The sequence below is a fragment of the Callorhinchus milii genome, unplaced genomic scaffold (assembly GCF_018977255.1).
Source record: "Callorhinchus milii isolate IMCB2004 unplaced genomic scaffold, IMCB_Cmil_1.0 Scaffold2, whole genome shotgun sequence".
NCBI classification, from domain to species: Eukaryota; Metazoa; Chordata; class Chondrichthyes; order Chimaeriformes; family Callorhinchidae; genus Callorhinchus; species Callorhinchus milii.
In genome coordinates, this window is record NW_024704743.1 from 7860235 (window position 1) to 7885804 (window position 25570).

Sequence of the window (25570 nt, forward strand, 5' to 3'; positions counted from 1 at the left end):
ACTAGTCCCTATGAGCGGGGATTCTTCCTGCCCAGCTCTGCCAATGTCTCTCACAGCAGGCCACCGAGATCCTCATACACGCATTCATCACATCCGGGCTCGACTATGCAAACTCCCTGCTTGTCGGCCTCCCCGACTCCTCCCTCCACAGGCTGTAGATCATCTAGATCTCTGCAGTCCATCTCCTCTCCCACACCAGGCTCCACAACCCTATCACTCCCATCCTCACCCGTCTCCACTGACTCCCCATCACTCAGAGGATACAGTTCAAGATCCTGGTCCTCACCTTCAAAGTCCTCCACGGCCTTGCTCCACCCTACCTCTGTGACCTCCTAACCCCCTACCAACCTGTCTGCTCCCTCTCCCTCCAGCAGTCATCCTCACGCACACACTGGAGTCCCCAAGGCTTAGCTTTCACCAACCTGCGTTTAACATTCTCTAGAATTAGGTAAACAGGGTGTGCCCCTCCAGGGAGAGAGTATCCATTGCATTCCAGACATATACATTTCATGTGTAGCTGGCATACAAAACTCTGTCTGGTTTGGACACTCTTCCACATGACAAGGATCCTGCATGTGTTAGACACATGGCTGAACAAAAAAAAATGTCTTGATCATTGTTTTACACGGAATGGTCAATATCATAGTGCAGTTTAACAGCAAGGCCTGTCACTTGATCCCAGGATGCAGGTTGAAAAGCAATGTAATCCGATTAAAGCGGAATGTGATCTTTAAAACCATTAATAAAATGTATTACACAGATTTTCACCTATTATTCCCGTCCCTACCCCTCCACCCTCCCTGCCGAAAGATTACAACAATTTTGAGAACCTAGCTCTAACTAAGATTATAATCAAAAGTGAATTTTGTCTGCATTAAAACACACAGATGTAATGTCATTCTGTCTAGGTACTTTGTCAAAATATTCCTTTCTCCCACTGGCAGGTTCCCACTCTGTCTCTGTAAAGTGCTTTGAGATTTTCTCCTACGCTAAAGGCACCTCATAAATGCAAGTTGTTTCCTAAGTTTATACTTACAATTTCTTTTAAACTTAAATCCTTCCCACGTTAATTTAACACATTTTTCAGCAAATCGGTACAGTGGCAGGATCGAAAAAAGGGGCAGCTCTGTTCAACCCTGCCTAGTTTTGCACGGCACAGCTATTTCTAAGCTTGTGTGCAACGAACATAGACTCTCGTCTTTCGCACATCTCAATTGCTGAGAAGTGACTCAAAGTGATAAAAACATTTTAAAGTCAATTATTTTTGTTGTTACATTAGTGTGTTTCCCATGCCTGCAACTAATTTTCTGTAAAACCTAAAACCATGTAATATTCCATGAGGGATTCCAACTTTCAATTACAGGAAATAAAAACAAGATGGAAAAGAGCAAGCTTGCAAATTATAGCCCAGATTGAATGACACTACAGCTGTTTTTTAATGCAGACAAAATTCACTTCTGATTATAATCTAGATGCAAACCTAGGATATGGGCCAAGACAAGCAACTACTTATCTGAAAATGTATTTTGTTGCCACAGTCATCACCAGAAACCTCACAATTGTAAGACGTCACCAATGACCTTCGAAGCAGGTCTTGGTGCGATGTGGGGTGTACATTGCGCAGGGCAATAAGATTGCTTAACTTTTGCACAATATGAAACCACACCTTAAAATGTTAGACTCGCTGTGATCTCGTGATTCTGTGATCTTCTAACGTAATTTACAAACTTTCATCTGAGAAAATTAACCATGGAAATTATTAATATTATAAGAATAATCCTTGCATTTGATACAGCGCCTTATCAAGTCATCAAGATGTCACAGAATATACTGTAAAGTGAATTTACTGTACATTTTGTGAGCAAAATGCAGCAGCCAATTGCGCACAGCAGTGTCCCACAAACAGTCGTGGATTGAGTGACCAATTTATTACTTTTTTTTCAAAGATTTAAGAAATTATTACCCCCAGAAAGCGATCCGCCAATCGACTAACAAGCAGGTTCCTACTTACTACTAGGTAAAGAGAAGAGTAAGTTTGTGGAGTAAGGAAACTTGCCTAAGGTTTTGTCCTGTCCCGCCCTGCCGGGAATCGAACCCAGGCCCTCTCGCTTACAAGGCGAGTGCTCTAACCACTGAGGTACAGGATTACGCGCCTGGGACACTACCCTGCGTGAGGGGGTGCTAAACACAAGTTGTTGGGGTTTGGAGTTTATAAATCAAAGTTACTTGGGGAAATGACAGTGTGGAGTGTCATCACAAACCACAACTAACTGCCTAACTCCCTAATTAGTCAAACTAAACTAATGTTTCTTCCCAACCACTCATCACTAGTATTATGTTTCTACAAAGAGTTTAACATTGGCTGCTGATCACAGGAACACTGGGGCAGGATTGCAATGTTAAAATTGCAATATTAGAGAGGATGGGAAACAATAATGACATCAATGCATCAGGTCTCTGGGATGACAGCTAACTCTGAGTGCCCATGTACATAAACAACACTGCTGACTTAGGAATGATTTTTCCCAGCAACGGGTATGCACTGATACAGCCGTGCGCACAACTACTTTAAGAAAGAGATGGTTTTCTTGCTGCCTTTGAAGCAATGCTGTACTTACAGTGTAATTAATCTTTAAACAGCTCCGCATTCAACGCTCTAAACAAGATCTGACTACTCGGCCTGATGCATTACATAGTGTTACGCAGAATGATGCTGCACTGAAACAAGCCATTTGGCCAAACTAGTCCATGCTGCTGTTTATACTCCACTACGTTCCTATCCCTCCTATTCCCTCACATAGACTCCTCTATTCCATTCTGCGTCATGTATGCATCAAGTTTTTTCTTAAATACATCAGTATATGTATAGGTGTAGATATATATATATATACCCAATGTCACCTCACTCTCAGCCAAGATGCTGTATGGAACTGATGGCATGGCTGTGCACATTTTATGGGCTTCCCTCAACTCCCCTTCACAGTTCAACGTTAAAAACAATCTTCAGACGTACGTATCATAAATCTTTCTCTTTTTATTGCTAATAAACCAATCTAATTGTAAATCCACATCACGGGGACCCACGTAGAATCAGAGATCGCCAACATCGCTTGAACGTCAGCTGGGGATTGGGGACCGCATTTTAACACGAGCAAAGTGCTTTTCCCACTTTTATAATGCAAACTCCCCCCCACCCCACAATGTAAACTACAGCAGTCCAAGGTGCCAGAATAATTAATTAATAATTAATAGAATAGAATAGAATTATTATTATAAATAGAATTATTCATAGGTTATAATAATCCTTTCATTTGATATCGCGCTTTCACGTCAGGGGACGTCTCAAAGCACCTCAATGTACTTATTGTAAAGTGTAGTAACTATTTATGTGCACAGCAAAGACCCACAAACAACCAAATGACCCGTTTTATTTGAGGGATTGTCGGCCAGGACACCAGGAAACACTCTCTTCTCTTTTCAAATAGTGCTATGGGATCTCACCCGAACAGGCAAACAGGACCTCGGTTTAATATCTCATCCAAAGGTCGGTACCTCTGGCAATGCCATACAGTCCCAGCACTGCAACAACAACAGCAACTTGCATTTATATAGCACCCTTCGCACAGGGTAGTGTCCCGGAGCGCTTCACAGTGACAGAGCCTTACACCAAGCCAGGGGGAGAGGGAGTGGGGGGAAGTGACCGTAAACCGGTCCGTGACCTGGAAGTCTGTAATCTTTTTCTCTTGAGTACAAGAACAGGCTGGAGTGTTACCTGCAGTCTGACCTGCTACACACCTCTCTGTAACCCGGGTCCCAACAACACGTCACAGTGAAACTCCACTGTCTCATCAGTTAAACCATCAGATTTGGGAGAACTGTACGTATGAGGCCCAACAATCTACCTTGCCTTAACCTGTAATATTTGAATAACCTATTAAAACTATTTTAGATTGTGCATAATAATAATAATAGTAATAATAATCATCTTAGCATTTGATACAGTGCCTTATTATATCTTCGAGACGTCTCAAAACGATTAACATAATATGCTGTAAAGTGTAGTGACTGTGTATTTTGTGGGCGAAACGTGGCGGCCAATTGTGCAAAGCGGTGTCCCATAAATATTTTTTAATAAATAATCTGTTTTCTTAAAAAAACACGGCTTGCAAATTAAAACTTACCTTAAGAATTTCTACAGTTCTTAAATTCTTAGAATCATAGAATCACAGAACTTCACAGCACAGAAGGAGGCCATTTGGCCCATTGCGTCTGTGCCGACTCTTTGAAAAGAGCTATCCAATCAATCCCACTCCCCCACTCTCTCCCCATAGCCCTACAAACCTGTCCTTTCCAAATAATTATCTACTTCTCTCTTGAAAGTTATCGAATCTGCTGCCACCATTTTTTCAGGTAATGCATTCCAGATCCGAACTACTCGCTGTGTGAAAATATTTCTCCTCACCTCCCCTCTGTTTCTTCAACTATTTTAAAGCGGTGACCTAGGGTTACCAACCCACCCACCAGTGGAAATAGTTTCTCTTTATTCACCCTATTGAATTCCCTCATAATTTTGAAAACTTAAGTCTCCTCTTAACCTTCTCTGCTCCAAGGAGAATAATCCCAGCTTCTCTAGTCTCTCCTGATACCATCCTGATAAATCTCCTTTGCACCCTCTCCAATGCCTTGACATCTTTCCTAAAGTGTGGTGCCCAGAACTGAACACAGTACTCTGGCTGAGGCCTAACCAGTGTTTTATAAAGGTTTATCATAACTTGATGACTGACTCCATCCTCCAGCAGTGACATTCCCTCGTCTTAAATATATACTGAGATCTCTGTGTGTGTGTGTGTATGTGCAAAAATCTTAGTAGTCTCGCTTGGATACTCTTAAGCATAGAGATGGGTTTCCCCCCCCCGTGACAGACACCTACCTGACCAATAGAAAATCTTAAATTAGTGTCGAACAAAGGTTACCCGTTAAATATTTGAATAATTCACTTTTTCTGAACTGGTTATTAAAATACTCATTTAAAATACCGATCCAAATAATTTACCTTTACTTCCCTCATAGGAATATACCAGCAGGAATACAGCTGACCTCGTCCCATCAAAAACCTATTAAATCTGCCCTTTTAACACAGCAGAGAAACACACTTTTCTGCACTACGTTTCACAGAATCTCCACGAAGCAATCTAAATGAATAGTCTTGAACGTCTCAAAACCCTTCACAGGAGTTAAGGGCTGTGAAGTTTGCTGTGTGTTTCATAGGCGAATGCAGCAGCTAATGTGTGAACAAGTATTTGCCTAGAAACATCCAGTTTCCAGGCAATCCCTGAGTGACTAATATTTTTTTTATCTGGGGGATTGTATCCAGGCCATCAAGAGAAAGAAACTCCCTTCTCTCTCGAATAATGCCACGGGATCTTTAACGTCCACCTAAACAGGCAAACATCTCATCCGAAGGACGGCACCTCCAACAACGCAACACTGTGTCCGTGTTCGATCGCTGGTGTGTTTCCAGTTTTTTTCTGGATTAAATATTTCTTGATTTATGCCATTAATGAATCAGGAAAATCTATTTTCTTGGCCGACCATAACCAGCACAGACACGATGGGCCGAATGGCCTCCTTCTGTGCTGTGTAATTCCATGATAAAGGTTTGCCACCACTGGAACTAGACTACGTGAGTTCATATCGAATCAGTGTGCACGTAATGTGTGTACGCACAGGTTAGTTTCAATTTATACCATTTTAGGTCTGAATTACCAGTAATAGTAAGCCAGGCTAAACATCCAGAGAGCGTTCAATATATTTGAGGATACTGTACTCTAAATGCATTGAATCTTATGTCCTAAAATGTGGTTATTATTACAAAGATCAGGTCCTCGCAAAATGATTTATTGCCCAACGTCATATTGATGTAGCACTGCTGCCTCACGAAACGGTTTACCTCTAAACAACAATCAATAGCAGCAGAGAGAAGTACCTCAAGGGGAATCTCACATACTGTTGGGGATCTGCAGTCAAACCTTAAAGGTCAAATGACAAAGGCTTTGTTTTCCCTGATAAGACACATCTCCTGCATTTCGGCATCTCAATGCTCCCTGTATTTATTACCGTCATTATTTGCCATTGGATAAAAGTCAAGGTAAGCAAATTTCTGCTCACTTATCAGTCAATTCTGTAACAATTTTGCCATGTGAAGTATACAAAGGAATGATTTGTTATATAATCTGATCGTTTTTTTGCCTGCTATATCAAGATGCCAAATTCTGTTCCTATGAAATTCATTGGGGACAGGAGCACTAACAGGAGTAAAAATTCTGTTCAGCATTACAGACAGCGCTTTCACCGATACTCAATGGGAAATACTGTTTAGCACTCAATATCGCCAAACGTGATGATAATAATAATAATCCTTGCATTTGATATAGCGCCTTATCATGTCGTTGAGACATCTCAAAGCACTTCACAGAATATACTGTAAAGTGAAATGACCATATATTTTGTGGGAAAAACGTGGCAGCCAATTGCTCCCAGCTTTGTCCCACAAACATTTGTGGATTGAGTGCGTGACCAAATTATTGCTATTATTTAATTAATTAATTTTTTAAAAGGGATTATTACCCCCACAAAAGCAATCCGCCAATCGACTAATAACCGGGTTCCTACTTACTGCTAGGTAAACAGAGGTGTGTGGAAACTTGCCTAAGGTTTCGCCCTGCCCAGGAATCGAACCAAGGTCCACTGGCTCCTGAGGCGAGTTGCTCTAAATCAATATGCTACAGGATGATACATTTCTCATGGTCTTTGAAATTAAGGCCTTTGCCCTAAAATAAATTCGGTTTAATTTTGGTAGCTGCCATCTGCAATTCATAAATCAAATCAACAGTAAGCGGATGAGAAATACCAATCCTCTGCTGACTCACAATGTTTTCTGTCGCTCCTTTGTTGTCCTGTTGTTTCAGCTCCATGCCTATAAACGTAACCACATAAGGTTGGGGAGTCCTGTAGCTCAGTGGTTAGAGCACTCGCCTTGCAAGGGAGAGACCTGGGTTCAATTCCAGGCAGGTCAGAGCGAAACCTTGGGCAAGTTTCCTTACGCTACACGTCTAATAATAATCCCTCCAAAAACAACAATAATAAATTGGTCAAATGAATCCACGACTGTTTGTGGGACACTGCTGTGCGCAATTGGCTGCTGCGTTTTGCCCACAAAATATACAGTCAATTCATTCTACAGCACATTCTGTGAAGCGCTTTGAGACATCTAGAAGATGTGAAAAGCGCTATATCAAATGCAAGGTTATTATTATTATTAAGGATTCTGAATATTAGTAATTTGATCGTTAGTTGCTACTAATCACTTTCCAACTTTACTAATAAAAATGGCAATTTAAAACATTAAACAACATGTGAAATAGAAGATAGTGACTGGGGATCTAACAGAGAATTTAGGAGGCGCTCTGGTGTCACAGACAAGTCCTTGGGAATCAACTCACAGATGGTTACCCATCGCAGAGCCGCACTTCAGCAACAACAACAGCAAATTACATTTGTGTAGTGCCCTTCATGTTAGGAGGATGTCCCAAAGCGCTGGACAGTTAGGGATCCGCACCTGAGTTGGGGGTTGAGATCAAGAGGGTTGGAGGGTGGGGAGGGGAGGGGTAGGAGGATGACTGAAAGCACGGACCTATCAGCCTTATAGGTTCTTATGCCCAAGTGCAAATGGGGCTGTCATGCCGCTATTTACCCACTTGAGCAGACACACTCCACAGCTTCACTTGACACATGGTGGTAAATCCGGGGAGTCTGGAGCCAGGATGGCCAGGAAGCCTGGGGAGAGGATAGCGGGGAGCCTGGGGAGAGGATAGCGGGGAGCCTGGGGAGAGGATAGCGGGGAGCCTGGGGAGAGGATAGCGGGGAGCCTGGGGAGAGGGGCGGGAGCCTGGGGAGAGGATAGCCGGGGAGCCTGGGGAGAGGATAGCGGGGAGCCTGGGGAGAGGATAGCGGGGAGCCTGGGGAGAGGATAGCGGGGCCTGGGGAGAGGATAGCCGGGGAGCCTGGGGAGAGGATAGCGGGGAGCCTGGGGAGAGGATAGCCGGGGAGCCTGGGGAGAGGATAGCCGGGGAGCCTGGGGAGAGGATAGCCGGGGAGCCTGGGGAGAGGATAGCCGGGGAGCCTGGGGAGAGGATAGCCGGGGAGCCTGGGGAGAGGATAGCCGGGGAGCCTGGGGAGAGGATAGCCGGGGAGCCTGGGGAGAGGATAGCGGGGAGCCTGGGGAGAGGATAGCCGGGGAGCCTGGGGAGAGGATAGCCGGGGAGCCTGGGGAGAGGATTGCCGGGGGGTCTGGGGAGAGGATAGCCGGGGAGCCTGGGGAGAGGATAGCCGGGGAGCCTGGGGAGAGGATAGCCGGAGAGCCTGGGGAGAGGATAGCCGGGGAACCTGGGGAGAGGATAGCCGGGGAGTCTGGGGAGAGGATAGCCGGGGAGTCTGGGGAGAGGATAGCCGGGGAACCTGGGGAGAGGATAGCCGGGGAGTCTGGGGAGAGGATAGCCGGGGAGTCTGGAGAGAGGATAGCCAGGGAGTCTGGAGAGAGGATAGCCGGGGAGTCTGGAGAGAGGATAGCCGGGGAGTCTGGGGAGAGGATAGCCGGGGAGTCTGGAGAGAGGATAGCCGGGGAGTCTGGAGAGAGGATAGCCGGGGAGTCTGGAGAGAGGATAGCCAGGGAGCCTGGGGAGAGGATAGCCGGGGAGTCTGGGGAGAGGATAGCCGGGGAGTCTGGATGTCAGGATAGCTGGGGAGCTTGGAGGACGGGATGGCTGCTCTCACAGCCAAAATGCTGGTGAGGTTCTTGGCATCCACCCGGCAGCCACCTTCACCCTGAACTCGGGGGCCACAAGCAACCGCGGCGATACCAGCGTTCAGATGATACCGGTATGGCAGAGGGTGGCAAAGCCTTTTTGCAATGTTTGATGCTTGTCCCCCATGAACCGCTGCCCTCCTTTTCCCATGAAAATCCTGAACCCTTACACTATTTTGTAAGTGAACCTGACAGTCAGTTTGCAAGCAGCCATGTGAGTGAGTGGCCAATTTTATTTGGCCAGGACACCGGGAGAAACTCCCTTTTTTTTTCCAAACAGTGCGGTGGGATTTTGAACGTATATATCCAACTTATACCTGTTTCAATATATATCCAGGAACTGAATTTCCTGATAATCACGGGCAGATTCTATTGATATCAAATTCCCTGCAACAACCACATTCCAATCTTCTTGTTAAATATCATTGAAGCTTTTACGGCACAGAGCACAGAGTATTCTTCAGGTTACAAACAGTGACTGCCAGGATAGAATGACCTTTTGCTTCCCTCCATATGCACACCAAACAGAGCCTGTGTACAGACACCTGAGAAGGAATTCAATGCCACCGTTGGTCTTCATTCATGTGCTTCATGCCATCTGAACCCTTGATTGTCTGACATTGTTACACTATCTTGTTGTGACTACACTATCATTTACTGTTAAACACGACTAAACAGCGACATTTACAAGTGGAATCCAAGCTCAGGTGAAGGAAGAACACTCAAGTAGTTTGTTTTAAAAAAGGGTTTAAAAATCCTGCCAAAGTTATTATCCTTGCTGTTGAATCGGTTGAGAAGCGTCACAATTTCCAGGCAAGACCTAGAGACGAGCTGTGAAGCCCACCCTAACCTGCCTTCCCCCAGCTTCAACAGTAACAACAATTTGTCATTTATATTGTGTCGTTCACGTCGGGAGGATGCTTCATAGTGCTTCACAGACCACTGGGGGCCCAACTGGGTGCGGGGGGAGGGACGGGGAGAGGGATTTTTGTTTGGTCAGCCGGGTGTCTGACGCACGCGGAAACCCACCACCGTGCTTAAGAGCATCCATATCAGATGGGACTGTTTCCCTCCATACTCCAGACTGACTTCAGGCTCCAATCGTTGAACCAAATACAAAGAATTTACAATTATACAGAACCTCTCACGACAGAAGGACGTCTCAAAACGCTTTACAGTGGTAGTGGTGGAAAGGAACCGGGGGAAGGGGAGGGGGGGGGGAAGGGCCACAGTCTTTAGTAAGATTAATCCTTAACAAATTTGATATTAGAACAAACCGGAGGGGGGGGGGGTGTTGAGTGGGGGAGGCGGTGTTGCGGGGGTGGGGGGTGTTGGGGGTGAGTGGGTGTTGGGGTTGGGGGCGGGGGGGCATTGGGGGGGATCCGATTCTCACATTGAAGCAGGCCTGAGAAAACCTCTGAAATTACACCTTGTCTCAGCATGCAAGACCATTTTGCCTTAAAAATTACTAGGAATTGCGAAAATTCATAAATTCACAGGCCTTTCCCTCTCCCCCAGCCCCTGCTCTCCCCCTCCCCCAGCCCCTGCTCTCCCCCTCCCCCAGCCCCTGCTACCCCCCTCCCCCAGCCCCTGCTACCCCCTCCCCCAGCAGCTGCTCTCCCCTCCCCCAGCCCCTGCTTTCCCTCTCCCCCAACCCCTGCTACCCCCTCCCCCAACCCCTGCTACCCCCTCCCCCAGCCCCTGCTCTCCCCCTCCCCCAGCCCCTGCTCTCCCCCTCCCCCAGCCCCTGCTCTCCCTCTCCCCTGCTCTCCCTCTCCCCGCTCTCCCTCTCCCCGAGCCCCTGCTCTCCCCCCCCCAGCCCCTGCTACCCCCTCCCCCAGCCCCTGCTCTCCCTCTCCCCCAGCCCCTGCTCTCCCCCTCCCCCAGCCCCTGCTCTCCCCCTCCCCCAGCCCCTGCTCTCCCTCTCCCCTGCTCTCCCTCTCCCCGAGCCCCTGCTCTCCCCCTCCCCTGCGCTCCCTCTCCCGAGCCCCTACTCTCCCCGTCCCCCAGCCCGCTCTCCCCCTCCCCCAGCCCCTGCTCTCCCTCTCCCCTAGCCCTCCCTCTCCCCAAGCCCCTGCTCCCCCCTCCCCCAGCCCCTGCTCTCCCCTCCCCCAGCCCCTGCTCTCCCCTCCCCCAGCCCCTGCTCTCCCCTCCCCCAGCCCCTGCTCTTCTGACCCCCCCCCCCCCCACCTAAACCCCCACTGCAAGTTAACACACTGACTTTAAGAGTTGAGCACAAAGCTGCTAGACCTTCATCTGAAGACCAGGTGGTTTAACAGGTTAAGACCAGGTGGAATCTCAGGAAGTCAAGTGTTTTGAGAACGAAAATATGATCAACGTTTCTGCCTCAGAAAAACATTCGCAATATATATATATGATGCATAAACATCTCAAAAAAATTGTTCAGGGATTGGGAGAGGTCGCAAACATGTTAGCTGATTTGACGCAAACATGGTAGTTTAACAGATTAGTTAAATGTTGATTCCAGTTTCTCTGCTTGCTCAGCACATCTCAACGAGTCCTCCCCAGAGCAGCCGACTACTAAGTCTCTTAAAGGAGTTCAAATCCGAACCTTGACTTCTACTTGTTGCCAGGCTTCCTCTGCCTAAACCGGATCATGTGGAAATCTGTAGGTGTGAGGTGGGGGGAATAATCCCTGGGGTATCGCACAAAGAAGCACAGTCAACACTATACAAAGAGGCTCCTGAATGGACTGTCCAGGGTTCATGATGAAAGATGTCAGGAAGCGTGTGGTTCCCTTGATTATTTTTGGTTGGGGTTGAAGAGAAAGAAATTCTAATTCTACTACTAATCTTGTATTTGACAGTCCTTTCCAAGCTCCACTTGCTCCCTCTCGCAAAATGGATCGATTTCAAGATCCTCACACTCACCTACAAATCACTTCATGCCCTGGCACCTATGTACTTCTCCGATCTGCTTACACCCCACTCCTCTACCCGCTCTTCGCTCAGACAGCTTGGGCCTTTTGCACGTCCCTCAAACCTTTCGCTTCACCATCGGCAGTTGTGCTTTCAGCCACTCCATCCGGAACCTTTGGAACTCCCTGCCCTAATCCCTCTGCCTTGCCCGTGTTTGCCTGTCTTCAGATCAGACTCGTAGACCACTCTCTTCCCCCATTGCCTCTACCTTCTCTCCTGCTTTGTATCAAACTCCTAACATTGTTAGGCGCTCTATGACTCTACCCCACATGAAGGGCGCTGTACAATGGTAAGTTGTTATTGATATAGTTCGTTTCAAGTTAGGATGACATCTGGAAGCACTTCACGGGGTTTACTGTAAAGTATAGTGACTGTGTATTTTGTAGGTGAATATCAGCATCCAATTTGCGCGCAGCAATGTTCCTGCAAAACAGCTATGAAGCGAATCACCAATTGTGATACAAATTTTAAAATGTTTTAACTAATTTAATTGTAAGTTGCACAAATGTAATCTTAGCAATTCTTCCTAAATTTGTGCAGTCATGATACATTTACAGCCTGGCTCAGTTGGTGGCACTCTCACCATTCTTCGGATGAGGCGTTAAACTGAGGTCCCATCTGTCTGTTGAGGTGGACATTAAAGATCCTGGTGCCTGGCCAACAACCCCCCAGATAACATTAGTCATTCACTTCATGGCTGTTTGTGGAACATTGCTGTGCTTACCTATAAAACCATCACACTTCACAGTAAAATCCCATGTAGTGCTTTGGGACATGCGCCTGATGTGAAACTCACAATGTCAAAATGCAAGAATTATTATTTTAACACTTTACAGATGTTAATTACCCTCTGGGTAAATATATATATATAACACACACTTTAAAAAACACTTTTAAAACAGTAAATACTTGTCAGAAACCCTCGCCATGATATAAACACAGTTTGGGAGTCTGGTTGACACCAGTGGTTTGCAAACTCTCTCATCCCCTTCCACAAGCTGCCAAGTTCTGGTTTCATAATCTAGCACCAAATGGGCTGAAACTGGCACCACTAATTCATAAAACAGCTGCTGTTTTGTTATTTTTTGTTTTTGAAAAAAGACTTGAAAAATAAAGCAACAATACAGTATTTCTTTAATCAGTACAGGTGGCACCTACTCCACTGAGAACTAACTGGCAGATCAAACTTGAAATAGCTTCTATTTTTTGATGTAGAAATAGTACTTGCAATCCTCAAAGGGCTCATATCCATAAGCTAAGCACACTCAAAGTCTGAATAACGTTGCTAATGGCGTTGTGCAATTCTAAGTGAAAGGAACACTTTAATCTCTGTTACACTGAGGCATCACATCCAGTTAATATCAAGAGAAAACACGTGTGAATGTGAACGCCAACTGAGGCTACGATTGAGGATGGGGGTGGGGAGGGGGAGGGGGGTAGTTTCCCAGTCGAACGTCCAATAGTGAAACCACTCCACTCCCTGATTGCCTCATTGTGTCTGTAGATAAAACTCGTTTGTTTTTTCTCAAGGTAAACCATTCTTCCCAGGGTTCAGATGAATCATTTCCCAGAAACTAAATTAAACAAAACGAAATGAAATGGCCCTTCATTCTTTAGATAACTGAAAGGCTCCAATTTATTACCATGCAAATTCTCTAGTCATCTCGCTCTTAATTATGTAAAAATCTCTCTCCCCTTTGGCACTTGACCTTTAATTTGAAATGAATCGAAATGAAAAGATTTACGTAATGTTGGCCAGTATGAGATTGCATTTATTCATCAGAACAGTCTATAAAATACACACTTTCACTGAATGGATAATAGTAAAAAAANTACTTGTGCATTTGACCCAGCACCTTTCACATTCGGAGGATGTCTCAAAGCACTTCACAGGGTTATACTGTAAAGTGTGGTGACTGTATTTTGTAGGCGAATACGGCAGCCAATTTGACAAGTACCACATGCAGACTAGGAGATCTAACTAGTCTAACTAGTGGAGGGGAACCTCAGCAGGATTTTTAATGGTCCTTCAGCCCATGTGATCTCATCCCTCAGGAACACTCCACAGTTACTGACCGCAGCACTGATGCTTCATGTCTTTGTGAGCTCCTTAATTACAGTGTGCATAGTGGAACCAAACCCTTGCACTAAGCATTAAAAGTTACTGTCCCCATTGGTGTGGCTCTCCTTGCTTTACAAAGCATTTTATTTTTAAAAAATGAAAGGCTTCTCAATCCTTAAAGATAAAGAAGCCCTGGAACTCGTGCGGTAAATGGATTTTCTTTGGTCCCCAAGGCTTGGCTGTTGCCAACCTGCACCCAATACTCTGCAATTAGGTAAGCAGAGTGTATCTCTCCAGGGAGAGAGTGTGCATTCCATTCCAGACACAGGGAAATGTCCCTGTGGCAGTGGCACACATATGTGGAACTTTCAGTCTGACTTGTATACTGTTAAGTAAGGTGATGGGTTTCCTGGCAAGAGAGGGCAGACTAGTCACTGAGGCAGGGATTCTTCCTATTTGGCCCTTTAACCCCACAAGTTAAAACCTAGGGGATAGGGTGGTCTTAGCTGGGCAAGCAGCAAGAAGCCCCTCATTTCCTCAATAGCAAGCTGCACAGTTTCAGCTAGTTCAATTTCAGCCATGCACACTCTGTGATCCCCAAACCTTGACTCTTGCCAACCTGTGCCTGAACTCACAGGAATAGGTGAGCAGGGTGCGTCCCTCCAGGGAGACAGAACACACCCCATTGCCAGACACATGGAAACCACACATATGTAAAACTCTCAGTCAAGTCCTGTAGCTCAGTGGTTAGAGCACTCGCCTCGCAAGCGAGAGACCTAGGTTTGATTCCCAGCAGGGCAAAACTTGGGCAAGTTTCCTTACTCCACACGCCTCTGTTTACCTCGCACTAAGTAGGAACCCGGTTGTCAGTTAATTGGAAGATTGCTTTCATGGGGGTAATAATTCCTTAAAAAAAATTGGTCACTCAATCCATGACTGTTTGTAGGACACTGCTGTGCGCAATTGGCTGCGAAACGCGGCAGCCAATTGCGCACAGAAATGTCCACAAGTTCTTGGTTTTGCAGGCGAGATTACAAATGTTTCTCATAAATCCTCATAAAAAGCACATTGAGGGAGGTTCACTAGGCATTCCGTCTCCTTAATGCTGCTGCTTTATCAGTGTTTTCAACTGCAGACCTGTGACATTCATCACTGCCCAGTCCAGCAGCTTTAATTTCAAGCAGGAAAGGGAAGTCACGTCCTGTGGCCCAAGAGAATAATAAGGAAAATCCCTTAAAGGGGCAGAATCCTCAGCAATTTCTCCCCACTGGATTACCTGGAATACCCATTGCTACTTCAGTACAGGATAACAGCTCAACTATACAGCCAATTGTTTCTGTATTACCCTGCAGTCTCTCTGTTTTGTATGGCCCCAAAAATTGGCTTTATAAAGCATTTTATTTTTAAAAAATGAAAGGCTTCTCAATCCTTAAAGATAAAGAAGCCCTGCAACGTGTGCGGTAAATGGATTTTCTTTGGTCCCCAAGGCTTAGCTGTTGCCAACCTGCACCCAATACTCTGCAATTAGGTAAGCAGAGTGTATCCTCCATGGAGAGAGTGTGCATTCCATTCCAGACACAGGGAAATGTCCATGTGTCAGTGGCACACATATGTGGAACTTTCAGTCTGACTTGCATACTGTTAAGTAAGATGATCGGTTTCCACATGTCAGACACCCGGCTGACCAAAACAATGCAACACAGCACAGTTCTTGGACAGTATGTTCGGCATCAGACTGTGTGGTATATTTACAACAACAACTTGCATTTATATAGTGCCCTCCACAGGGTAGTCTAAGAGCGCTTAACAGTGGCAGAGCCTGACTCTGAGCCCGGGTGTGGGGGAGGGGGGGGGACAGGACGCGGGGAGGTGATCATAATCACGGTCTAGAAGGAAGGTTTTCAGGCGGGAGTTGAAAAAGGAGAGTATTTACCCACTATTAGAGGGGCCCTTTGGCTCAGCAGCATTCATTTTTATTGATAAGCTGCATTTCCCATTCTTCAGTTTACACTTTTTTTAAATTAAAAAAGTGCATCTAAATCCACATCATCCCCTTTTTGGCTGCACAGGTCACAAAGTGTGTTGGGCATCAGCAGTGCCCTGGAATACTGTGGACCCACCTGGCTCAGGAACCGGACTACTGAGACCGCCACAGAGGGCTGGCTTGATTCAATCATTCCTTTACCAAACGTGTCACCTTGGAACCAATTAATAATAATAATCCTTGCATTTGATATAGCGCTTTTCACGTCGGGAGGACGTCCCAAAGCGCTTCACAGAGTACACTGTAAATTGAATTGACTGTATATTTGTGGGCAAACGCGGCAGCCAATTGCGCACAGCAATGTCCCACAAACAGTCGTAGATTGAAAATGACCAATTTATTATTGTTTTGGGTTTTGGAGGATTATTATTAGGCGTGTGGAGTAAGGAAACTTGCCCAAGGTTTCGCCCTCTGCCTGGAAATTCACCTCCAAGGAGACCCTGCTTACAAACCTCCTCCCCCTAGGTTGTGGTTAGATTAGTACAACAAACAAAGTGATGATACTAAGTGGAAGGATAACGAGTGGTTGCTTTTTCATGCAATTCTGGGATGATTGAGTCATTACAACTACTGCAGTTACACGCTCAATTATCAGGGCATCAGTGCCTGTAGCAGCATCGGCTGAAAGGGAACAATAATGACGGTGGCGTCGCAAAAGAAAGCGTCAGTGTTTCATTCAGCCACAGTTTACCCACATACCAATGAAATTAAGCAGCAGAAATATGTGGGGAAAGGCAAACAACTGATTAGATATAAACCACTGTAGAAAATAGTTTAGAATGCATTTTTAAAATGATGGAAAACTGCATCTCATTAATGGCATACTTTATATCCTGGGATGTAGCTTGCGTATAAAGCCCTCCACGGCCTTGCTGCTTCCTACCTCTGTGACCCGCTAACTCCATATCAACGTGTTCGCTCCCTCCCCTCAGCAGGCTCCTACCCTCCCTGCCCTCACCCCTCCTGATCTCAACCCCCAAATCGGCTCCAAATCTCCGACTTCCCAGCACCTTGGGACGTTATCCCAATATGAAAGGCGTTATACAAATGGAATTTGTTGTTGTTGTATACTCGCATTGTGTTTGTAATAATAACAATAATAATACTCCTTGCATTTGACATAGCGCCTTATCCATAGTTGATATATCTCAAAGAACTTCACCGAATATGCTGTATAGTGAATTGATTGTATATTTTGTGGGTGAAACGCGCCAGCCAATTGTGCACAGCGGCATCCCCACAAAAAGCAACACCGCATCTCCGGGCTCGTTCTTGGAAATGCTGCTTACACAGGCCCCCTCACCTCCTCCTCTTCCCGTCTATAAAGTACTTGAAATGCAATATGAGCTGCACCTGGAGAAAATGGAGTGCGATTGTATCAGTGCATCAGCTCACACCGCCCAGTGACTTTTAATCCCTGCCCACATTACTTTAGTCTATTTCACAGGTAATGCAGCACATCTTCTGTGTTGCCTTTTAGCCCTATAATTACACTCCTAATTTCCTTTGTTTGTACAGATGTCTGTTTAAATATTTCAACAGTAATTCGCTACTCACTCTCTCTCCTTCCAGTGTCACGTGTAATGAGAGCTGTAACCTCAGGTAACAAGGGATATAAGATGATAATCCTCCATACTGTTTATAGGACAGAGGAAATCCGACTCTCTGTAGCACTACACTTAGGTACAATGTAATGCAGACGCTAATGAATGTTTTATGTGGTGGGGTGTGTATGCTGACTTATCTTCCACATAGAGTATGTGGATCAAGTCACAGGGATATGACTACCAATGAAGCACATGTAGCCTGGACGTGGAGGCATGTGCAATGTGCTCACATATACACAGACTACACACCAAAGTATATACACAAACATGAATATACATACAGAAACATCTATGCTGTTGACCTAGCAGTAAGTACGAATCCGTTTGTTAGTCGATCGGCAGATTGCTTTCCGGGGGTAATAATCCTTAAAATAACGACAATAATTTGGTCGTTCAATCCACGACTGTTTGTGAGAAACTGCTGCATGTAATTGGCTGCCGTGTTTCGCCCACAAAAATATAGTCAATTAACTTTACAGTATATTCCTCTGATGCGTTTTGAGTCGTCTCAATGATGTGATAAGGTGCTATATCAAATGCAAGGTTTATTATTATTAAATATAAGGCAAAGAATGCAATTGCAGGCGTTATTTATTCAGTAGGATTCCAAAACACCCAGGAAAAAAAATTCTACCTCAATTGAGTTTCTTTTATTAAAAGTGTTCGGTCATTAACTCTCACAAACAAGCCAAGGCCATTGCAATAATGAGCGCCTCTGGCCAGTGACTCAATTAAACATGGAAATGTTTAACATCTCTGCCCTGCAAACAGTAAACTGGCTACAGCAGTATCCTGTGTTCACCAGAAGGTGGAGAAATTTCTTGCTATGCAGAATACAGCCGTTTGCGATGTGTTGCCCTCATTCCGTGATAACATTTCACAGTGCAACCTTTTGTGATATTGGTGGAAGTTGGGTTGGAGAAGGGAAGGCAGTGGCGGGCTAGGGGCTGTTGGTTGGGTGGAGAGGGCGTGGGGGGGTCACCTGCCCGTTCCCCAGACCTGGACATTTTGTATGGTGCAGTGAGAAAATTAGGAAACATTAATTCCCCGCCCCGGCCTTTACTCAACAACCCCCAAGTGGGTCCTCATTGCGTGATATAATAATCCTTGCAATTGATATAGCGCCTTATCATGTCGTTAAGACAACAACAACAAAAAATTACATTTTGTATAGCGTCTTTTACATCAGGAGGACATTCGAAGGCGCTGGACAGTCAGAGATAACCACCCGAGTGGTGGTTGGGATCAGGAGGGGTGGAGGGCTGGGAGAGTAGGGGTAGGAGGGTGACCGAAGGCACAGTTGAAAAGGAGGGTCTTGAGACTGCTCTTGAAGGAGGCAAAGTAGGGGGCGAGGCAGAGGGACTGTGGGATGGAATTCCAGAGATTGCGGGCAGAGTGGCTGAAGACCTAACCGCCAATGGTGGGGCCGGCAAGGCGGGGGACGTAAAGCAGGCCAGAGCCCACCGAGTGGAGGGAGCAGACAGGTTGGTAGGGGGTTAGGCGGTCACAGGGTAAGGAGGAGCAAGGCTGCGATGAGACAAAGCGCATCAAAGAATACATTGTAAAGTGATTGACCGTGTATTTTGTGGGTGACATAGCTAATTGCGCACAGTAGTGTCCCACAAACAGTCATGGATTGAGTGACCAATTTTTTTTGAGGGATTATTACCCACAGAAAGCGATCCGCTAATCGAGTCGCAACCGAGTTCCTACTTACTGTTAGGTAAGCAGAGGCGTGTGGAGTAAGGAAACCTGCCTAAGGTTTCGTCCCACCGGGGAATCAAACCCACGTCCTCTCTCCTGCGAGGTGAGCTCGCTGAGCACTACTCTACGAGTCTCCAAAGGGAAAGGGGAGAGAAGTTAATGAATTAGGAAATATATATATGTAAGTATGCATGTATGTATAATGGATATAATTCTCAATTTATTACCTTTACTACACACATACGTACGTACTGCCACACTGCATACAGCATCAGATCACAGATTGTCTGGGCCGTGATTATGCAATGCTCTATGGAAAGCACGCTTCTCACAACACTGTCTGAAACTGAAGAAGCTGCAGATAAGCCTGAATGGCCCTGAAGCTGTAACTGAGCCCCCCCCCCCCCCCCCCCACTGTCAGCAGGCTCTGCACTGGCTGCGTTTCACAATCACGTCACACAGACTGTTTGAGGATCATCCGTTCTTCTCTCCCACCAAACCCCAGGTGGCTTTTGGTGGGGAGGATGCGTCAATCCCTCCCCACTCCAAGAGGCCCAGTTAAAGGTGGACCCAGAACTCCCAACAATTATCCTTCATCGCTCAGACAGCCGATTAGAAAGCACCTCTTTCTTACAGGAAGGCTGATTTGAGACATAATGATAATAATAATAATAATAATAATAATAATAATAATAATAATAATAATAATAATAATAATAATAAACCTTGCATTTGATATAGCATCTTTCACATTATCGAGATGTCTCAAAGTGTTTAACAGGAAATTACTGTAAAGTGGATTGACTGTAAAGTGTATTTTGTGGGCAAAACATGGCAGGCAGTTGCGCACAGCAGTGTCCCCCAAACAGTCATGGAGTGAGTGACCAATTGTATTTGTGGGATTGTTGGCCAGGACACTGATATAAACTGATATAAATTTGAACAAAAAGGCAAAGTACTGCAGATGCTGGAAATCTGGTACAAACACAGAAGTCGCTGGGAACACGCAGCAGGTTAGGCAGCAGTGGGAGATTATAGAATGAACAGATGCGTCTAAGAACCAGAGGATGTGTTAATGGTTACTGAAGAGGGGGAAAAGGGTGGGGGAGGCAAGACAAAAGGCACCACCACCCCAACACCCTCCCCAGCTCCACAAGTTTGTCATCCAGAACTCTACTGCCTACATTCTCTTCCGCACAAGACTCCGCAAACCCATCATCCACATCCTTGCTGGACACCACTGGTTCTCTATCCCTCAGTAGATCAGTGTTAAGATTTTCCTTCCTACCTTCAAGTGTCTCCATGGCCTTGCCCTATCGTGCCCCTGTGATGTCTCTCATTCCTATTCCCTTCTGCTCCCTCCCCACTCCCTCAAGGTTCACTGCAGAAGTCGAAAGCTGGCAAAGGCCGGGAAAAAAAAGGGCAAGAGAGCAGAATGGTCACGTTTCATTCCAGCCTTTCCTGGTTTCTGGGGTTTGCAATTGACCCGGTTGCAAATCTGGCAATTCGATCTTCGCAAACTGAACGTTGTAGCTAGCCCATCAGCGTGCCATTGTGGCTCAGTTGGTAGCACTCTTGCCTCTGAGTCAGAAGGTTGTGGGTTAAAGCGCCACATCAGTACTGTGAACTAGACTGACATTGCAATGTGGTGCTGGGGGTGTGCTGCATTGTGGGAGGCACCGTGCTTCACCAACAACAACTTGCATTTATGTAGCGCCCTTCATGTTGGACAGCGTCTCCAAGCGCTTCAGTTGAGCCATTAAACCGAGGTCCTGTTTGCCTGTTCAGGTGGGTGTTAAAGATCCCATGTCACTGTTCGAAAAAAGAAGGGCGTTTCCCCCTAGTGTCCAACAATCCCTCAAAAATAACAAAATTGGTCATTCACCTCATGGCTGATTGTGGGACATTGCTCTGTGCAAACTGGCTGCCATGTTCGCCATCAAAATTCAGTCATTCCACTCAACAGCATATGAATCCTGTGAAGTGCCTTGAGACGTCCGTCCTCCAGAAGTGAAAGGCATTATATCAAATGTAGATTCTTTTTAAAAAATGAAGACCACATCATGTGCTCATGAATATAATACTAATAACTACCACTTGCATTTATATTGCACCCCTCAAGCAGATTAGCATCCCAGAGAGCTTGATAATGATAAAATAATAATAGAATATACACACACAGTACACAGACCCATAAATCCAACATTTCCCAAAGCAGCGACTACACTGTTAGCTGCACCTTTCCATTTAGCTGCATAAGCACAAGTGCACAGAGGAAGAAATGGTTCAATTGCGGAGTTAACTGTATTTAAAAGCTCTCTTTATGTCTTTCTCGCAGATTCACTATATTTTCAATTCCCTCTTGCAAGTGCAAAAGTGAATTATTTTTCACAACTGACAGTAGCTCCTGGTACCCACAGGGCTCGGGAGGCATTGACTATCTGTCGGTTTGAACCTCACTTGAAAAATGCAACTCGTTCAAACGCCGGAGAGGGGGAAAAAAATGGATGAATTTAATTGATTCTGACTAAAGAAGTCAGAAGCAGACTTTCCCCAGAGAAACGCACTGCTGAAAACCCTTTCAATTTACAAGCAGGTTATCATAAAAAAAAGAGCAAAGCTACCTGGTCTACAAGATCACACATTAGTCAGAAATGCGGAACGCGGGGCATGGAATAACTAATGCAATAATTTAAAACTGGTACAAATCGCTATTCCTTGACAAGGCACCATTTATTATTTTGATGGATTACTGAATAAGAATGAACTGTAGAGGAGGGTGCTACCAACAGCTGCTGAAGAACCTACAGCGCTGTGGAGCAGCAAAACAATCCCCATTAGGTGCACTGACTCACCATTCAGAGGATGTTCAATGCTAACTGAAAGCAACAGGTGTTGGCATGTTCACAACACGTTAAACATTTCTTTAAATAACTCACGGACAAGTAAATGATACCCACTCTGAGCAGGGCTGCTTGTAATTAATTTGGGGACAAGACTTACACTTCACACTCTGAGTCTTACAGTGGTTAGTTTCACATCATTTTTTTCTGAGCATAATGAATTTTGGGGAAAAACAGATGGCATTGACTTGAGCTCACAGACTAGGCTGTCTCTCCAATACAGTACAGCGGGTGCGGAGAGGGTGAAGCCCAGCTATGTCTACGAGAGGTGTTGTCCATCGATTGAGACATGAAACCAATGTATCGTCTGTCTATTCAGGTGGATGTGAATGATCCATTGACGCTACTTGAGAAGAGAAGGGAGTTTTCTCCAGTATCCTGTCCTTCAAGATAAATTGGTGATTCACCTCGTGGCTGTTTGTGACACCTTGCTGTGTGCAAATTGGCTGCCACATTTGCCTACGGAAAAAAGTGGACAGCAATTGCTCACAAAGCCCTTTGAGACATTGACATGATGACCTGCTGTAAATCTGAAAGGTTTTTCTTCCTTTAAACAAACAAGAAGGTCCAAAGCTGTTCCAACCAGGTTCGGACAGCACCAAGCCGAGTGACTTTTACGTGATTTTGAAAACCTAAATAAAGGACTTCTCTTCCTTATTTGGATACGGGCTACATTTGAACCCTAAGATTATCCTTCCTCTCTCCACCCCCACAACTCAAACCCCCTCAACCCCCCCACCCCCCACCCTCCACACACACACTTCCTGGGGCTGCTTCTGCAAAATCCCAGACATCAAATCAACAAGGTCCCATTTTTTTCATCATTGTAGACATTCACCTTTTGAGTCAATGGGCAGATTAAAAATGACAATAATCTTTGCGTTTGATACAATATCCATAATGTCAAGAATGTTTCGAAGTGCTTCACCAAGTCTCTGTAAAGTGTATGGACTACGTATTTTGTAGACGACCCAACAATGCTCCACAAACAGCCATGAAATTAATGACCAATGTTAGCTTTGGGATTGCAGCTAGGAGACTGGGAGTAAAAATACCTTCTCTCTTATGAATAATGCCTTGGGATGTTTAGTATCCACCTGAACAGGAAAATGGGATCTCGGCTTAATATCAGACTGTCACCTACACAGGTAGGTGACCTCTCTATTCTCACTTATCCCAGCTTTCGTCTCTGTTCTTGCCACACGAGAAAAGGTAATGGCCCAAACTTCCTGCACGTGCATTAATCTGTATTAGTAAGGGAAAGAAAATGCACACATCTGTAAATAGGTGCTAGTCGATAAGGAGCAAGTAGGGGTCAGACTGGCTGTGCCCCTCTCAGTGCAGTAAACCATGACTGGCTGCCCGGCTTGTCACAGAAATCAATGGCAGAGGTCACAAGGTGCCCATTGTCCATTCTGTATCACCCGGAAGGTGGGGGAGGGGAGCAGAGGGGATATTAAAAGGGATAAATCAAAAAAATACAATATGATGGATTCCCGCTGCCACACACCTTTCACCTTATGATGAATGTCTCGAAACAATTAACAGATAGCACCGAACTGGGAAAAGCAAGATCGTAGGATTTTGAACATATGCACGGTAAAAGAGATATGTTTTTAAGAGGGCTTGAGGGCAAGGATTTTCACGTCTCCTTGAAGCTGGCTTTAAAAAATATTTTAAAAACTTCTCCAACAGCTCAGAGAGTTTGCTCAGTGAGTGGCTGTGCCTTACAGGTTGCGAAAATCTCGGGTTGACATCCTGGTCAGAGCTGAGGAGTTAACTGTAGTGGAGTCCTGTAGCTCAGTGGTTAGAGCACTCGCTTTGCAAGCGAGAGACCTGGGTTCGATTCCTGGTAGGGTGAAACCTTGGGCAAGTTTCCTTACTCCACACGCCTGATAATAATCCCTCAAAAAAAATTGATCATTTCAATCCACCACTATTTGTGGGACACTGCTGTGTGCAATTGGCTGCTGGATTTTGCCCACAAATATACAGTCGATTCACTTTACAGTCTATTCTGTGAGGCGCTTTGAGACATCGAGAAGACGTGAAAAGCGCTATATCAAATGCAAGGATTATTATATTATTAGAACTGATCTCAGTCAGGGTTGCAGTGGGGGTGTCACAATCCAAGTTCTATGACTTAATAAATGAACCAGTTGCCAATTTCCAAATCCCAGTGCACCCCTTGCTGAACTGTGTCTGAGCTTTCAGTTACTATAGCCATAATCTCCATCTATCCCTTCACGCCCTCTCTCTATCTGTCATTAAGTCTCACTTTAAAACCTATGTCGGTCCCCATAGCTATGGTCCCTCCCCCTTGCTCGGCATCCAACTCCCTTCATTGTGAAACTACAAAACATTAACCTACTTGCAGGGCTCTGTATAAATGTAAGTCATAATAATAATCCTTACATTTGGTATAGCACCTTTCACATTGGGAAGACGACCCAAAGCGGTTCACAGGATTGTGAAGTGCAGTGACTGTTTTGTGTGGAGAAATGCGTTAGCATAGGCACATAGCAAAGTCCTACAACCAGCCTCGAGGTGAATAACCAAGTTGTTGCTGTACGTGTAATTGGGTTTCAGGTCAGAACAGGATCATCTCGGTCATGAAGTCCCTGTAGTCGAACAGCCTACCGTTGCTATCAAGGATTACACATGAACATTGAACACTTCGAAGAGCTAATTTCACGACTGTGTGGGATATTTCTGTGGGCAATTGTGCTGCCGTGTTTGCTACAAATAAACAGCCAATCCATTTCATAGTAAATCCCATGAAGCGCTTGAGATGTTCTTCTGACGTGATAAGGTGCTATATACCAAATGCAAGGGGGAAGGAGGAATGTACTATCTTTGGGAGACTGATGCTTTCAGGTGAGAAGAACAAAAAAAGTCCTCTTTAAATTTCCCCTCACAAACTGTATTCAGACATTAAATTTTTTTTCAAATAAATTTATGACAATGTTGAGTACTGCGCCAGAGAGACGTGACTGCACTACCCATTGTACCCAAGTGAAACTGGAGCTCAGACCTTAATCTGCTCAGTTCTGTGAAAACATTTGCACTCCATTTACAAAGGTGGGGAAACTGAGACAATCACTGTGACAGCACTCATTACAACACACCGGAAACCAACTGCAGTTTGCCTGTGGAAAACACGTTTTCCTTCCAGCAACACACGATACATTTCCTGGCACCTATCTGGTTACCTAATTGTAAGTTGTGAAAACAAACCTAAGTATTTTATTCAAGGGGAATTTGCTGCTCCATAGGCTCCATGGGAACAGTGTGATGATTACAAGACTTGCATCCCAACCCTTAACAATAATAATAATCCTTGAATTTGATATATAGTCTTATAATAAATAATAATCCTTGCATTTGATATAGCGCTTTTCACATCTTATCGACGTCTCAAAGAGCTTCACAGAATAGTGAATTGACT

The 25570-nt window shown here is 45.2% G+C and overlaps 1 protein-coding gene and 1 non-coding gene across 2 annotated transcripts in view; both read right to left on the minus strand.

Annotated features, from left to right (window-relative positions):
• The window catches only part of znf438 (zinc finger protein 438), a 166472-nt gene that overhangs the window by 27774 nt on the left and 113128 nt on the right, over positions 1–25570 (minus strand). The gene's annotated exons all lie outside the window — the stretch shown is intronic.
• Positions 2075–2152, minus strand: trnat-ugu. Its single transcript has one exon. It is a non-coding gene; the product is annotated as a tRNA-Thr (tRNA).